This window comes from Felis catus, chromosome C1 (genome assembly GCF_018350175.1).
Source record: "Felis catus isolate Fca126 chromosome C1, F.catus_Fca126_mat1.0, whole genome shotgun sequence".
NCBI lineage: Eukaryota > Metazoa > Chordata > Mammalia > Carnivora > Felidae > Felis > Felis catus.
The window spans coordinates 52,406,066-52,422,320 of NC_058375.1; the positions used below are offsets into that span (position 1 = coordinate 52,406,066).

Below are 16,255 nucleotides of genomic sequence, written 5' to 3' on the forward strand. Positions count from 1 at the left end.
TTCTATGTACCTCTGTTTTATGTGTGAAGAAACTGAGCCTCAAGGTTATAGAGCTGCTATATGGGGGAGCTGGGATTTGAATGCAGGCCTACTCCACACTGAAATTCACATTCTTTGTAATGTGGCACATCAAAGCAGAGGAGAAAGGGCACAAAATCAGAGGTGATAGCCTTAATTGAATTTAAAAGATTGTAGGCAGAGTCCATTTGAGTCCAGAAAATTACTTACTGTGATTAGATACAATCTCCTCATAGGGTTGTTTTGTTACTAAAGAAACCTGTATAAAGGGCCCAGCATAATGCCTGGCACATAGTAGGTACCATGTAACTGGCATGGAGGTGATGTAGGACAGTTTTTAGGACTCATGCTCTGCCATGAGATTGCCTGGGTCCAAATCCCACGTTCTCTACTTACTAGCTGTGTGACCTTGGGCAGGTCACAGAACCTCTCTGAGCCTAAATTTCCTCATGTTTAAAATGGGAACAAATCATCATCAAGAGATTTTGACTGTATCTATAGTCACATGAATTTTTTTTTTCTGGCCTCATGTATGCTGCTTTTGTTCTTTTTTTTTTTTTTTTTTAATTTTTTTTTCAATGTTTATTTATTTTTGGGACAGAGAGAGACAGAGCATGAACGGGGGAGGGGCAGAGAGAGAGGGAGACACAGAATCGGAAACAGGCTCCAGGCTCCGAGCCATCAGCCCAGAGCCTGACGCGGGGCTCGAACTCACGGACCGCGAGATCGTGACCTGGCTGAAGTCGGACGCTTAACCGACTGCGCCACCCAGGCGCCCCGATGCTGCTTTTGTTCTAAGAACAAAGACCATGATGGAAGTTGGGGTGAGTGACCCTTGGGGAAGGAGATGAAGGCCCTATTTCCTCAGGGCCTTTCACATTGAGAAAGCCCCTCTGCATTAGGAGGAGGCCTCCAAGAAGTCTGCTGGACCCATTGTCTCCCCATGTGCTATCAGTTCAATTTCCCTCCCGAGCTTTGTGTGGGGATGTGTTGAACACGGGAAGAGGCAGTTTAGGGCCGTGAAGTTGGGGAGGAGAGAGGGTGACAAGAGGGGTGGGAGGACAGTGCTGGGTTCCTGCCAGGTGGGCTGGAGACACAGGCACCCTGTGCTGGCTGTTGGATCTCGGAAAGATTGGTGGTTTCTGCATTTATGTTCCAACGTTGGTGGCACAGGGGGCCAAGGACCTGGAGGGAGTATGGCTCCAGGCTGACTGTCATGGAGGGCAAGATGGGCAAACTGGGGACTACTATCTTGTTTGTTCCAAGGGCCCAAGGAGCACAACAGATTGTCTAGATTATCTAGTTTTGTGCTCTTTGGGACAAAGTGCCCAAGGCCTCCAGATTGCCCAGGCTCCAGGTCAGTGGAGGTGAGAAGGTGCAGGAGGTGTGGAGGGGAAGGCTTGCTCCTTTCTGGGAGGACATTTGTCCTCCAGTCAAGGTCTCATGTAATTGGGGCTGAAGGGCCTGGATATGAGTGATAGACCAGCTGAGGTCCCCTCTCCTTGCACAAATGAATAGGAAATAACCAGAGTTCAGATCTCCAGTCATTTCCCACATTGAGGATCTCCTAAGTGCTCCTGGGACATCACCTTGGGCTTCAAGGATAGAGTTTAATTTTGAGGGGTTTTATGTTGCCTTTTTTTTTCTAATGCTAGAAATATAAGCTGTTTGTACTGTTCAGTGAGAATGAGGGAAAAGGTTGTGTTTAGCACAATAGCTATAACAATGGAGAACTCAGTATCTGACACATAGCAGTTCTCCAGTAAATATTTGTTGAATGGATGAATGAAGCTCGTACAGAGGGAAAAAGACTTGCAGGGGGAAAAAAAAAACAACAAAAAACCCTGAAATGTTGTTATGGGCTGGTGATAGGATTAGTGGTGATTTTTATATTTTCCCTATCCTCTAGAGCTTTGTATTGTGGTAATAAGATTATTATAATAACAGGTAATTATGACTAAAAGGAAATTTGAGCCAAAATTAAGGGGTCATTTTCTTATGAAGCAGGAGCCTGCTTATAGACTCAGCAGTTCAGCGGTGGGAACCAAGGCCTGGTGAGGAGTGTTACCTTTTTATATCTATTTCACTTCTCCTTCTTTTCAAAAAGAACTAAATCTCTCCCTACCCCAAGTGAATGCCTACCAATCCCCTCTTGCCCCAAACTAATCAGTGCCCAATTCAAAATCCTGCCAAGATTCTAAAGAGGGAAGATTTTGTAATAGTTGATTAAGACATGAGGCTTTAGAATAGACAAATTATTTGAGTGCCTTAAAATATACTGTTAATTCTGAAAAGACCTCCTTATGACATACATTTTTTCAAAAAGCATCTTCTCCTGATTTTAACATTGGGTTGAGAACTTTATCAAGTTTACAGCAATCAGCCTTTTTACTGTGATGTGTCACCATCCTGAAGATTGACTGTTGTCCAACCAGGAATAGATAAGATTTGGGGAAATCCTCTCCCAGGCCTTCCTGTTCTTTTATGAGGAGTTGGTCCTAAAATATTTGCCCATTATCTTCTAACCCCATAACCTTCCAGGCTAAACTAAAGCCTGCTGAGGGAGCTGTAGCCACTTTAGGATCAGGCTGGAAGAGCCTGGCTCCTGTGCTATCTGGTGACAAGATTCAGAGACAAGACGGGATCACCCTCTTCATCTCCTAAGACCTGGTCACGGACTCCATGGGAAGTTATGGTTGCTATGGTGTCATAAGCACACCATGAGCAAAAATGTCATTTAAAAAAGAACCCCACCTTTCCTTTAAACCACTCAGAAGCCCATTTAGACACAGGGTCAGGCTGAGGTACTTGAATATTTGGGTAAAGAACAGGTTTGAGATTCCTGGGATGCATCCTTCAAACTATGGAGTTCCCAGTCCATCCTTACTGGGCAACTGGAAGGGGAGCTGGGTTTTATTCCTAGCTCTGCCAAGAACTTCCTGGGTGACACTCCCCAAGTTACTTTACTTCTTTAGGCCCCAGTTTCCTCATTTTGTTCCTGCAAAGTGGGAACACTAATCCTCACCTCATAGGGTCGTTGTAGAGATGAACCGAGCTAAGGTAAGTGAGGGGGCCTGAGCTGTAGGAGTGCTCAATCATTTTAACCCCCTCCCTCCTTTCACCACAAAGAATCAGGACAGTGCATTCAAGGTTGTCCACTGCTGCACTGACTTATGCTAAGTCCCTCCATATATACCACCTGAGTCAGAGCTTTTAATTAATGCCAGGTGAACTCTGGCTGGGCTCTTACAGTCCCAGAGCTCTGAGTCATGTTTCATGCAGGGTTTAGTGCAGGAGCATTCGGGGAAGGACTCGTGCTGCTCTGGGTGAGTGGGGCCACACCTTATGCTGGGGTGTTGGTGGTAGTGGTTGCATTTTGTTGTTGGTTTGTTTGTTTTAAAAAATTCACATCCTGTCCCACAGCTGGGGCATAAAATCAAGCTTTAGTTGTGGGCTTTTTGTTTACTTTATTCACTGGATGGGCTGGTCAGGAGTTTAACGGAGGTCAATGTCTTCATGTTGCTCGGATTCTGCGAAGAGACTCCAGCAGTTTCTGGCTACTAAATCTGCTGGTGTAAAAAAAGGAACTTAAAGAAAAAAAAAATAGGTCGACTCACACCGTCTGGCTGCTTTTAGGATAAATTCATTTTTGTTTTGCTTAAAAAGCAGTAACAACAAGCTTGTAAATGTTTATGTGTTTTCATTTTGCACAGGCAGCTTTGGTAATGGGAATATTTGGTAGAAAAAAATAATTAGAGAAATAATTGTGGCCACTTTCCCAGCTGCAAATCATTGATTCAGCTCCACTTAGGGAGGGAAGGAGGGTGGAAGAAGAAAAAGAAAAGGGAAAACAAAAAAGAAAAAGACAAAAAGAAAAAGTAAAAAAGCAATTAGCTTTATTGCCAGAGGACGGCTCCCTGTCAGTTCCCCTGAAGTCACCCTCACATCCTTTCTCTCAGGACAAACACCTTAGAGGTCTTGAAAGTATTTGATTTATAAAGGCTGAGAGCAGACAAAACAGAGCAGCTCAAAAATATCTTTCAAAATTTAGTAACATGATAAACACAATACAATTCATTAAAGAAAAATGAGAATATATCAAAAAGAAGAAAGGGAAAGAATTTCTGGTTGTCCAAACACAACTATTGTTGACATTTTCATGTAGTTTCTGGATGTCTTTTTGCTTTACGTATATTTCCTCATTTTTTTCTCATAGACGTAATGACGGAGTGTGTACCCTTCTGCACTCTGCATGTCCCACACAACAGATAATAGCATCGATGGAAGCCTTGCTATGTGCCTGCTATGTGCCGAGTACTGCCTGCCGCTGTTCGCTGTCCCTCAGCCCACCTGACATTCTCACCTGTCAATCATCAACCACCACTACATAAACGTGTTTAAGTCCCTGAGCATTTCTTTGGCATCACATTGTGGGAAAACAGCTGGATGAAGTTTCACCCAGTTTAAAGGCTATTTGAGGATGATCTTACTTCACATGAGCTACATGACATGGAATTTTCACCATGGGAAGCCTCAGGTGTGTGTGTTGACTGGGGGAGGGGAGTGGGGGGAGGAGGTGGGGGTGGCTCAGCGTTTTTATTTTTACCCAGAGGGAGCACTATGACACTTCCTTGTGAAGATTTTACTAAGTTGAGTCCAGACATTTACAGTTTTAAAAGCTTGCTCTAACTTTATGGGTGAGTTTAGTATATTTCAAAATAATCGTAATTTTTTCCCCAGAGGTTCATATAAGAAATTATATATATTATACCTGAGTATGCATTATACCTGACCTAATGCCCTCTGAAGGCATTGTTGTAATGTCAGGAAGATTTCTTTTTCCAATATTTTATTTAAATTCAAGTTAGTTACCATATAGGGTAGTGTTGGTTTCAGGAGTAGAGTTTAGTGACTTATCGCTTACATATAATATCCAGTGCTCATCACAACAAGTTAGGAAGAATTTTTTTTTTTAATTTTTTTTTCAACGTTTATTTTATTTTTGGGACAGAGAGAGACAGAGCATGAACGGGGGAGGGGCAGAGAGAGAGGGAGACACAGAATCGGAAACAGGCTCCAGGCTCTGAGCCATCAGCCCAGAACCTGATGCGGGGCTCTAACTCATGGACCGCGAGATCGTGACCTGGCTGAAATCGGACGCTTAACCGACTGCGCCACCCAGGCGCCCCAGGAAGAATTTTTTAAAAAAGAGAACATTAGAGGAGTCAGACATGTCAGAATGGGATCTTGTTTGAAAACCAAAGAGGAGACAGGCAATGAGAATTTTCATGGCAATTTACCAGGAGAGGCACACTTTTCCACGGGCACCTGGGGCACATGTCCAACCTGGGAGTGTTGAAACACCCAACTTGATGGGCATTTGTCTTTTAGAGCAATGAAACTTGAGGTACAAATATAGGCATCTATGACGCCAATTGGGAGAGACAGGCATTGGATTAAGATGCTATGGACATATAAATCCAACAATGATGTCAAATATGAGGCTTAACCAAAATTCCTGTGGACAGATATTCCAAGATAAACAATGAACTGCTTCTCACATGACAACTCTATGTAATAATAACTCGGGACAAGACGTGAAGAGGTATTCATATATATTCCAACTCCTAGGACAACAAATGTGTGTACAAAACATTGTTTTCCACCAAGTTGAAAATTATTAGAAGTCTGTTTGAATCATTATAACTCTAAACATTACTTTTCAAATAGCTTCTATTAAATTTAACAATTCTCCTGAACAATGTCATATAAAGCAGCTTGAAATGATAACAGGAACTACACTTAAAACACTCACTAAAACTCAGTAAAAAAATGCTAGTGGCTCACAATATGGATACCATTATTATCCCTATTTTATACTCTGGGTCAGGACTAGGGCAAAGCAAGTAAGTTTCCCAAAGTACAAAATTTAAGGAGGCACTCACTCTCAGGCTCCTTAAATTTTGTCAAACCTACAAGTGAGCGCCTCCTTAAATTTTGAGCCCTGTGTGCCTCACTTCCCTCATGCTAGTCCTGATGCTTTTGTAGATGAAGGAACTGAGGCTCTAAGAGTTAGGCTAATTGTCTAAAGTCCTCAGTGAATAAGTGGCAGAGTGAAAACTTGAGCCTGGTCTTAACTGGCTCCAAATGGCTTCAGTCCTTTACTAAATATTGACTAAATCTAAGAAGGGCACCCCAGAAACACAACTTCTACCCTCCAAGAATTAATAGACATGGGGGGAAACAGACATATGTGTAATAATTTGAAATGTGCATTAACAGTAGATGTTAACTGGCATCCTTTAGGGAATGAACATTCTTTGTTTGCAAAAACATCTTGGTAAACTTCTGAGGTGAAAGAGAGAGTCTGTGTTGGCCGAAAAATGAAGAACAAATAAAGTGGTTAAGTTGCTCCTGGGAGAATGAGAGATAGAAGAAGGAGAAGGAGAGGAAGGGGAGAGAGGAGGAAGAGGGGAGGAAGGAAAGGAAGAGGAAGAAGGGGTGGGGGAGAAGGAGAGAAGGGAAGGGAAAAGAAGGGTAGTAGAACAGAAATGGGAGGGATGAGAGGATCCAATGAGTTGGTGTGAGGTTGGGGATTATGTATAGGAAATGGCAGTAAAATTTCCCTGGTGGAGAGGAAACTTAAGGCAGTATTTTAAGAATGGAAATGCCACTGCCTGCATTTTACCCTGCTCTCCCCCACCCACCATTTAAGTAGTCTTTGGTATCACAAATGTTCACTATAAGGAAGGGTTTGTATTGGAAATTTGGGAAGGGCACAGGACCACTGCCAGTCCTCATTACACATTTGTGCAAATTGGAGAAAGGTGCCCCTTCTGGGTGGGTATAGAAGGTGAGTAGGGCACAGGCTGGTTTTTCAGACCTCCTTTCCCCCTTAGCTTTGTGCCCTTGAGCAGGGCAAAATTTATATAGCCTTACATGATGGCCCTGGTCACATTGGGATCAACATTGTGCAGACCAGAGGCAGCATGCATAGAAACAGGAATTGCAGTTGGGGGACAAGGAAAATACAGACCTTTGGGAATTCACAAAAACTATAGGAAAGGCTTCAGATTTCCACAGGGCAAAGAACTGGAATTCAACGAACCTTATCCAGCTCTATGGGACTAAGATCTGGATTGCCTGTATAGACACACAACTGCACCATAACATGGTATGTGTGCTGATGGAAATAGGTACAAAGTGCTGTGAAGCCCAATAGGTAGTCCTGCTTGGAAGAGCTGGGAGGCTTCCTAGAGGCGGTGACATTTAAGATGCTATTCAAAGGCTGAGCTTGTTGAGAAGATGGTATGTTCGGGGCCTGGGGAGAAATTCAATTTGGTTGCAGCAAAGCTTGTGTATGGGGGAAATGGCATGGCATGGGAATGGAGGAAAGCCACAGCTGAACTATTAAGGTTCATAAGTGCAAGGTTTTGATTATCCCATAGGAGCTGGGGAACCACTGGAAAATGGCTAAGTAATTAGCAAGTTTTTTTCTGGCATGGAGGAAGAGGCTGGAGCAGGGTGGGAATGTTTGCCATGTTCCGGGTGGCTCAGGATGAGACTAAAACTAAGGTAATAGCAATAGGGATGATGAAAAATGTACTACTTTGAATAAATATCAGTTAATTAGGATTGCCAGGACTTGGTGGGGGGACCTATCAGGCATGACTGAATCGAATTTTCTAATTTGGACGACTGGGTGCATTATTGCTTTCCAGTCCCCAAACCGGAGTGCACATTGCTCTGTGTTGAGGATCTCATCCCCCTCCATGCTCTTGCCCTGAGGACAACAGAGAAGTTGTTTCTTACTATCTGGGGCCCAGGGTCAAAGAAAGGGGGACATCAGGAGGGATAGACCCCAAGGGCAGGGAAGCCATGCACAGCTTGTTTTTTCCTGCATATTTGGGGGCAGAGTAGCTGCAGGTCAATCTAGAAAGGGCTTTCCAGATGGTGGCTGACAGAGTAGCAAGTAGGCAGGGAGCAAGAAGGAGTCTTGTGTACCTCCACCAAATTCTCAAGAGCAGAGCAAGTGAGCTGAGCTAGCATGTGTCATGCACATGGAAGGACACCATTCGTACTGAATCAGTAGTAGAAGCATGTATTGAGAGTAGAAGAATGACTGAGTTCCCCTCTCCCCTTTCAGGTGCCCTATCTTTGTGAGTCAGCCTGAACCATGGCTTTGTTACAAGGGGATCTCAGAAGCAGGAAAGTCCATCCGAGGTCTGAAGTTGAAAGATCCAATAAGGTGAGTGCTGTAGGTTTGACAGGTAGTATTTCTCCCATTTTTTAAATGATGATATTCAAGCCCAGGGAGACTAAGTAACTTGCTCACTGTCTTCCAGGCTGCAAGGCCTAAAGCCAATAATGACAAATAAATCTCTGGTGGTAGGTACTCTGTAGACATTGTTATCAGCATCTTTTTTTTTCTTTCTAGTTTGAGATATCATTAATATGTAACATTGTATTAATCCAAGGCATACAAAGTAATTATTTGAAATCTCTCTATATTGTGAAATGATGACCACAATAAGTTCGATCACCTCACATAGTTACAATTTATTTTTCCTTGTGACGAGAACTTTTAAGATATACTCTTTCAACAAGTTTCAAATATACAATGCAGTATTAATTATAGTCACCATGCTGTATGTTAGTTATATCCTCAGGATTTATTTATCTTATAACTGGAAGTTTATACCTTTTGACCACCTTCACCCATTTCATCAACCCCCCATCCCTGGCCTCTGGCAACCACCAATCTGTTCTCTGTATCTATGAGTTCAGTGTCTGAGATTCCACATATAAGTGAGATCATACTGTATTTATCTTTGACTTATTTCACTTAGCATAATACTCTCAAAACCACCCATCTTGTCACAAATGGCAGATTTCTTTATTTTGTTTTATTGTTGAATAATATTCATATGAGTGTGTGTGTGTATATATATATATATATATATATATATATCACATTTTATATATATATAAATATATAAATGTGATATATATATATATATCACATTTTCTTTAGCCATTCATCTGTCAGTGGACCCTTAAGTTGTTTCCATGTCTTAGCTATTATTTTCTTAAAATATATTTTTAAGGTTTATTTCTTTATTTTGAGAGAGTACACACAAGTGGGGTAGGAGCAGAAAGATAGAGAGAGAGAGAGAGAGAGAGAGAGAGAGAGAGAGAGAATCTCAAGCAGGCTCCACATTGTCAGTGCAAAGCCTGATGCGGGGCTTGAACTCATGAACCACGAGATAATGACCTGAGCTGAAGTTGGATGCTTAGCCAACTGAGCCCCCCAGGTGTCCTCATGTCTTGGCTGTTGTAAATAATGCTGCAAAGAACCCGAGCATACAGATATCTTTTGGAGATAGTGACTTTGTTTCCTTGTTTTCAGCATCTTATTTGAATCATGTCTTCCCTGTGACATTGGCACTTGTATCACCTCACATAGTTACAATTTATTTTTCCTTGTGACGAGAACTTTTAAGATATACTCTTTCAACAAGTTTCAAATATACAATGCAGTATTAATTATAGTCACCATGCTGTATGTTAGTTATATCCTCAGGATTTATTTATCTTATAACTGGAAGTTTATACCTTTTGACCACCTTCACCCATTTCATCAACCCCCCATCCCTGGCCTCTGGCAACCACCAATCTGTTCTCTGTATCTATGAGTTCAGTGTCTGAGATTCCACATATAAGTGAGATCATACTGTATTTATCTTTGACTTATTTCACTTAGCATAATACTCTCAAAACCACCCATCTTGTCACAAATGGCAGATTTCTTTATTTTGTTTTATTGTTGAATAATATTCATATGAGTGTGTGTGTGTATATATATATATATATATATATATATATCACATTTTATATATATATAAATATATAAATGTGATATATATATATATATCACATTTTCTTTAGCCATTCATCTGTCAGTGGACCCTTAAGTTGTTTCCATGTCTTAGCTATTATTTTCTTAAAATATATTTTTAAGGTTTATTTCTTTATTTTGAGAGAGTACACACAAGTGGGGTAGGAGCAGAAAGATAGAGAGAGAGAGAGAGAGAGAGAGAGAGAGAGAGAGAGAGAGAATCTCAAGCAGGCTCCACATTGTCAGTGCAAAGCCTGATGCGGGGCTTGAACTCATGAACCACGAGATAATGACCTGAGCTGAAGTTGGATGCTTAGCCAACTGAGCCCCCCAGGTGTCCTCATGTCTTGGCTGTTGTAAATAATGCTGCAAAGAACCCGAGCATACAGATATCTTTTGGAGATAGTGACTTTGTTTCCTTGTTTTCAGCATCTTATTTGAATCATGTCTTCCCTGTGACATTGGCACTTGTATCACCTCACATAGTTACAATTTATTTTTCCTTGTGACGAGAACTTTTAAGATATACTCTTTCAACAAGTTTCAAATATACAATGCAGTATTAATTATAGTCACCATGCTGTATGTTAGTTATATCCTCAGGATTTATTTATCTTATAACTGGAAGTTTATACCTTTTGACCACCTTCACCCATTTCATCAACCCCCCATCCCTGGCCTCTGGCAACCACCAATCTGTTCTCTGTATCTATGAGTTCAGTGTCTGAGATTCCACATATAAGTGAGATCATACTGTATTTATCTTTGACTTATTTCACTTAGCATAATACTCTCAAAACCACCCATCTTGTCACAAATGGCAGATTTCTTTATTTTGTTTTATTGTTGAATAATATTCATATGAGTGTGTGTGTGTATATATATATATATATATATATATATATATATATCACATTTTATATATATATAAATATATAAATGTGATATATATATATATATCACATTTTCTTTAGCCATTCATCTGTCAGTGGACCCTTAAGTTGTTTCCATGTCTTAGCTATTATTTTCTTAAAATATATTTTTAAGGTTTATTTCTTTATTTTGAGAGAGTACACACAAGTGGGGTAGGAGCAGAAAGAGAGAGAGAGAGAGAGAGAGAGAGAGAGAGAGAGAATCTCAAGCAGGCTCCACATTGTCAGTGCAAAGACTGATGCGGGGCTTGAACTCATGAACCACGAGATAATGACCTGAGCTGAAGTTGGATGCTTAGCCAACTGAGCCCCCCAGGTGTCCTCATGTCTTGGCTGTTGTAAATAATGCTGCAAAGAACCCGAGCATACAGATATCTTTTGGAGATAGTGACTTTGTTTCCTTGTTTTCAGCATCTTATTTGAATCATGTCTTCCCTGTGACATTGGCACTTGTATAATCCCCATTTTACAGATGGGGAAACCAAGATACAGAGAATGTAAGTAACCTGCTCAGGGTTACAAATCATATATGATAGAACTGGAATTCAAATCCAGGAAGTCTGGCATCAGAGCAGACAACCATGTTGCTCCTTTGACTTCAGCACCAGTGAAGTCTGGTCTTTTCAATACATTTACAGCCAGCTCTTGGCATAGCAATGTCAAACGTGATGCCAACAATTTAATATATAAGGGATTTCAAAGGCACACCTCTGGGGAACTCATGATTTCCGCATTGTAGGAAATAAATTACTGGCTCAGTGTCTTCAATTGAGATCACAAGCGCAGTCTTAGCAGTGGGGTGGCAGTGGTAGTAGCATTTACCTTTGTTGTTGTTGTTGTTAATTTCATGGAGGGTTTATTAGAATGAGATGAAATCAGCCACAGTCAGCAGTGACTTTCTCCCATTTTGGACAATCTATAGCATTGGTTAGAGCTTCCTTATGTTTAATATCATTGCTCATCTAAAAACGTGTACTATTTCCCAACGAGTGGTACAATGATCACTGAAGGCTTGATATAATTTTGGATGGCACACAGATAAACATTTTTTTTTTCTATTTTAATAGCTACATATTTATTTTAATGTAAATCAGGAAAAATAGATATCTATCCTACCCTTGAAACTCATGGGTATTACAGTTTAGAATAATGCTAAGATAAAAAGTGGGGCCAGTGTGCTGAGTTGGCTCAGTCAGAAGAGTATGCAACTCTTGATCTTGGGGCTGTGAGTTCAAGCCCCATATTGGGTGTAGAGATTACTAAAATAAATAAATAAATAAACTTAAAAAAAAAAAAACAAAACCTGAGACCAATTTGAAGAAAAATGTCAAAGAAATAATAGTGCAGGTGACACTCAGATATGAAAAATATGAATGGCAAATGTTTGGGAAATAATTATTTTAGGCTAAAAAAAGTTTTGATAGTCAGATAACAGTGAGTTCATATTCTAGATCTGCCCCTTATGAAGATTAAATAAGATAAGATTTCTAAAACACTTGGCTTAATAAATCTTTGGCTGTGTTATTTCTCTAATTTATCTTGTTTTAGTCCTGTCTCCTTAATTAGATTGTAAAAACTTTCAATGACAAAAAAAAATACACTTTGCAAAGTAAAAAAGCTGGTACTAGGTAAAGCATATAGCAAGGTCATTGAAAATGATATTTGTCCTCTACATATTTATAATCTAAAGTAGTCTCCAGGAAGCCATAAGAGACTCTTAAATGTAGAGAACAAACTGAAGGTTGCTGGAGGGGAGGTGGGTGAGGAGATGGGCAAAATGGGTGATGGGCATTAAGGAGGGCACTTGTTGGGATGAGCACTGAATGTTTTATGGAAGTGATGAATCACTAAATTCTACTCCTTAAACCATTATTTAAAAAAAACTTTTTTTAATGTTTATTCATTTCTGAGAGATAGAGACAGACAGAGCACAAGTAGGGAAGGGGCAGAGAGAGGGAGACACAGAATCCGAAGCAGGCTCCAGGCTCTGAGCTGTCAGCACAGAGCCCAACGCGGGGCTTGAACTCACGAACTGTGAGATCATGACCTGAGCCGAAGTAGGATGCTCAACCAACTGAGCCACCCAGGCCCCCGTCCTTAAACCATTATTATACTATAGGTTAACTAACTTGGATTTAAACAATAAAAAAAAAAACAGTATTATTCATCATATTAAATGAACTTCTGTTTCCTGGAATTTGATAGCATTTCCATACGCATATAGATAGGCTGGGATGGTTCACTGAGAAAGTGTAAGTATAATTCCTAATGCAACTTTCTTAGGAAATGAGAGATGAAGTCAGTGGGTAAGCAGTCTGAATTTTACTACTACTAAAAAAAGAAGGCATTCTTTTATTTGCCCAACTATAGAGTCATTGTGTCACTTCTTTCTCAGTCTAGTGCCAGCAAGACACATAAAAATTGGACAAAGAAATGACATTTAGTGAAAAACAGAGAGGGAGGCAATCCATAAGAAACTCAAATACAGAGAACCAACTTAGGGTTGCTGGAGGGGAGGCAGGTGGGGGGATGGGCTAAATGGGTGATGGGCATGAAGGAGGGCACTTGTTGGGATGAGCACTGGGTGTTACATGGAAGTGATGAATCACTAAATTCTACATCTGACACCATTATTATACTGTACATTAACTAACTTGGATTTAAAAAAAAAAAAGAAATGACATTTAGTGGACAAAGGGTTTTTGGCAGGGAAATGGGCATGGCCCAGAATATTGGCAAATGATGCTGCCTTTCATCTCCTTTTGGGACTGAGATTGAATCCTGTGGTAGACGGACTGCCAAAAAAAAAGAAATGCCTGCAGTTCTTCAAGTGCTTTGCAACGTGACTTTGTCAGCCATTAAGAGATGGAATCTTTTCCCCTACCTCTTGAATCTGGGCTGTCTTGTGACTTGATTTGGCTGCTAGAATGGGGCAGAAGAGACGGCATGTCAGTTCTAAGCCCAAGATCTCGCACACCTCTTCTTTCTCTCCTATTCTTCTGCCTTCACTATGAGAACAACACTGAACTAGCCTGCTGGGAGATGAGACAACATGGGGAGCAGAGCTGCATCATCCTAGCTGAGGCCATCCTAGATCAACCATTTCCAACAGATTTTCCAGCTGGTGGCAGACACCTGAGCAAACCCAGCTGACATCCTATGAGCCCATTTCAGATCAGTCTAGTTGTTCAGCCAGCCCTGAAAGGCATGAGAAATGACAAATGGTTGTGATTTTAAGCCACTAAATGCTGGGATGGTTTGTTATGCAGCATTATTATGGCACTAGATCAATGATGAAAGTACCAAGGGCAGATCTCATCAGTGACACAGGAAGTCTGTTCCCCTCCAACATGCACTCTTCCCCAGGTTCCTGCTAACTTTTGCATTTGCTCTCAATAGTGGCTTCAGTTCCATCCTCACCCAGACCCACAGAAGATAGGCTATGAGTTACCTACTTGGGAAAGGTGGCCAATTCTTGTGTTGCAAATGTCCACAGGAAACCACACTCGTGCTCCCCTAGCCCAGAAAAGTAAGTCACTGACATGGAAAAAATCCAGACCTTTCTCTCTTGTTTCCATGCTTATGTTTTAATCCATTTCCGCTCAATTCCCAACCATTCTGCTTTGGAGAGGGCTAGCAGAGAGTTCAGAATCAAGAAACCTGGAGTTGCACAGATCTGGATCAGACTCTGGCTCTGCTGCTTACTAGCTCTGTGACCTTGGAAATGTCCCTTAGCTCATTGACCCTCAGTTTCTTTGTACTAAAAATGGGGATTATGCTCTCTATCTCTAGGGTTATTGTGAGGAATAAGTGACGTATGTATTCAGGACATATTAAGTGCTCAATAAATAGTACTTTTGACTAATTGGTTGGTTACTCGACCGGTTCTCTCCAATTCCCAACTCTGGGGCTTCCTTTTAGAGCTCTGTTTCGGATTCACACTGCCCGCTCCACCCCCAGCAGTATTCTCAGGTTGCTCAGGACCTGAGCTCAATCTCCAGTCCCCGTGAGCACCCAGCCTCCTGTACTCTACATCAGTCTCCTGGTGCAGATTCACCTTGGATTGGCACAGAATGGCATCAAAGCCTTTTTGCAAATGGGTCAGTGGGCAAGCCTGCCTTCCCAAACCCCAAGCTCTACTGACCGCTTGCTATTATTTTCACATGATGCAATGTTCCCTCTCCCCTTTGGAGCAGTATTAAGTTTCCTTCCATTCCCATACACTTCAGAGACTGCTGTCCCTCTCACATTTCAGACGCTGACCCGCTCCTTTGCACTTTTCCCCTCTGCTTGTCTGGAGACCTGCATAATGAAATTCAGACAGTGGTGACTGCTGGGCTCTGTCTGCTTCCCCTCAGTATGGGCGACGAGGGCTGGGCCGCTCAGCCTTGCGGGGAGCGTGCTTCTCCCATGGCCTGGACATAAAACTGGGCAAGAGCAAGCCTGGTGACTTCATTTCTTTTTGTCAGATCAGAGGTCCCTCACTCTGAGGAGGAAGGCAAACACTTTTGATCTGACTGTGGGGGGAGGGGCGGGGTGGAGAATACATGTGATATATAAAATGAAACACGCTTTCCAAAAACAACAAGGCTGAGTCATAATAACTTACATTTGTGGCGCACTGTAGTTTGGAAAACTCTTTTCACACGCATTGTCTCATTCAATTCTCACAACAGCCCTGGGAGGCAGACGGGACAAGGATTAACATCCCTATTTAACCATGAGGTCACACGGCAAGTTGGGTGACAGAGTCCCAGCCCACACTCAGGTCTCTGGACCCCACACCCAGCCCTCCATCCTCTGTATTATGCTGTCTTCTCTCTTGTATTTCACACCATGACTTAGGCCCAACATTTGTAAAACTTTCCCATAGAAACATTCCTTATGGCAGAGGGGAATGAATATCCTAGAAATGCAAAATTACTACCAGATTCTGTGTTTTATCTTTAAAATTTTTTTTAATGTTTATTTATTTCTGAGAGAGAGAGAGAGAGAGAGAGAGCAGGGGAGGGGCAGAGAGAGAGAGGGAGACAGAGAATCTGAAGCAGGCTCCAGGCTCTGAGCTGTCAGCATAGAGCCCAATGTAGGGCTTGAACCCATGGACCATGAGATCATGACCTGAGCCAAAGCTGGATGCCTAACTGACTGAGTCACCCAGGTGCCCCTCTATGTTTTATCTAAAAAGATTCACTCAAACTATGAATTTTAATTTAATAATTATGTCATATTATATTAGATATAGTTTATGTTCTTTAAATTTGTTTTAATGTTTATTTATTATTGAGAGGCAGAGAGAGACAGAGCATGATCTGGGGAGGGGCACAGAGAGGGAGACACAGAATCTGAAGCAGGCTCCAGGCTCTGAGCTGTCAGCACAGAGCCTGACGTGTGGCTCGAACTCACAAAC

The 16,255-nt window shown here is 41.6% G+C and overlaps 1 long non-coding RNA gene across 1 annotated transcript in view; it reads left to right on the top strand.

Annotated features, from left to right (window-relative positions):
* LOC111561751 overlaps positions 1-8,614 on the top strand; it is a 35,317-nt gene extending 26,703 nt beyond the window's left edge. Inside the window, exons 6-7 of the long non-coding RNA XR_006584362.1 lie at positions 4,235-4,555; positions 8,165-8,614. This is a non-coding gene — a long non-coding RNA (uncharacterized LOC111561751). The remainder of the gene's footprint in view (positions 1-4,234; positions 4,556-8,164) is intronic.
* Positions 8,615-16,255: the final 7,641 nt, after the last annotated feature.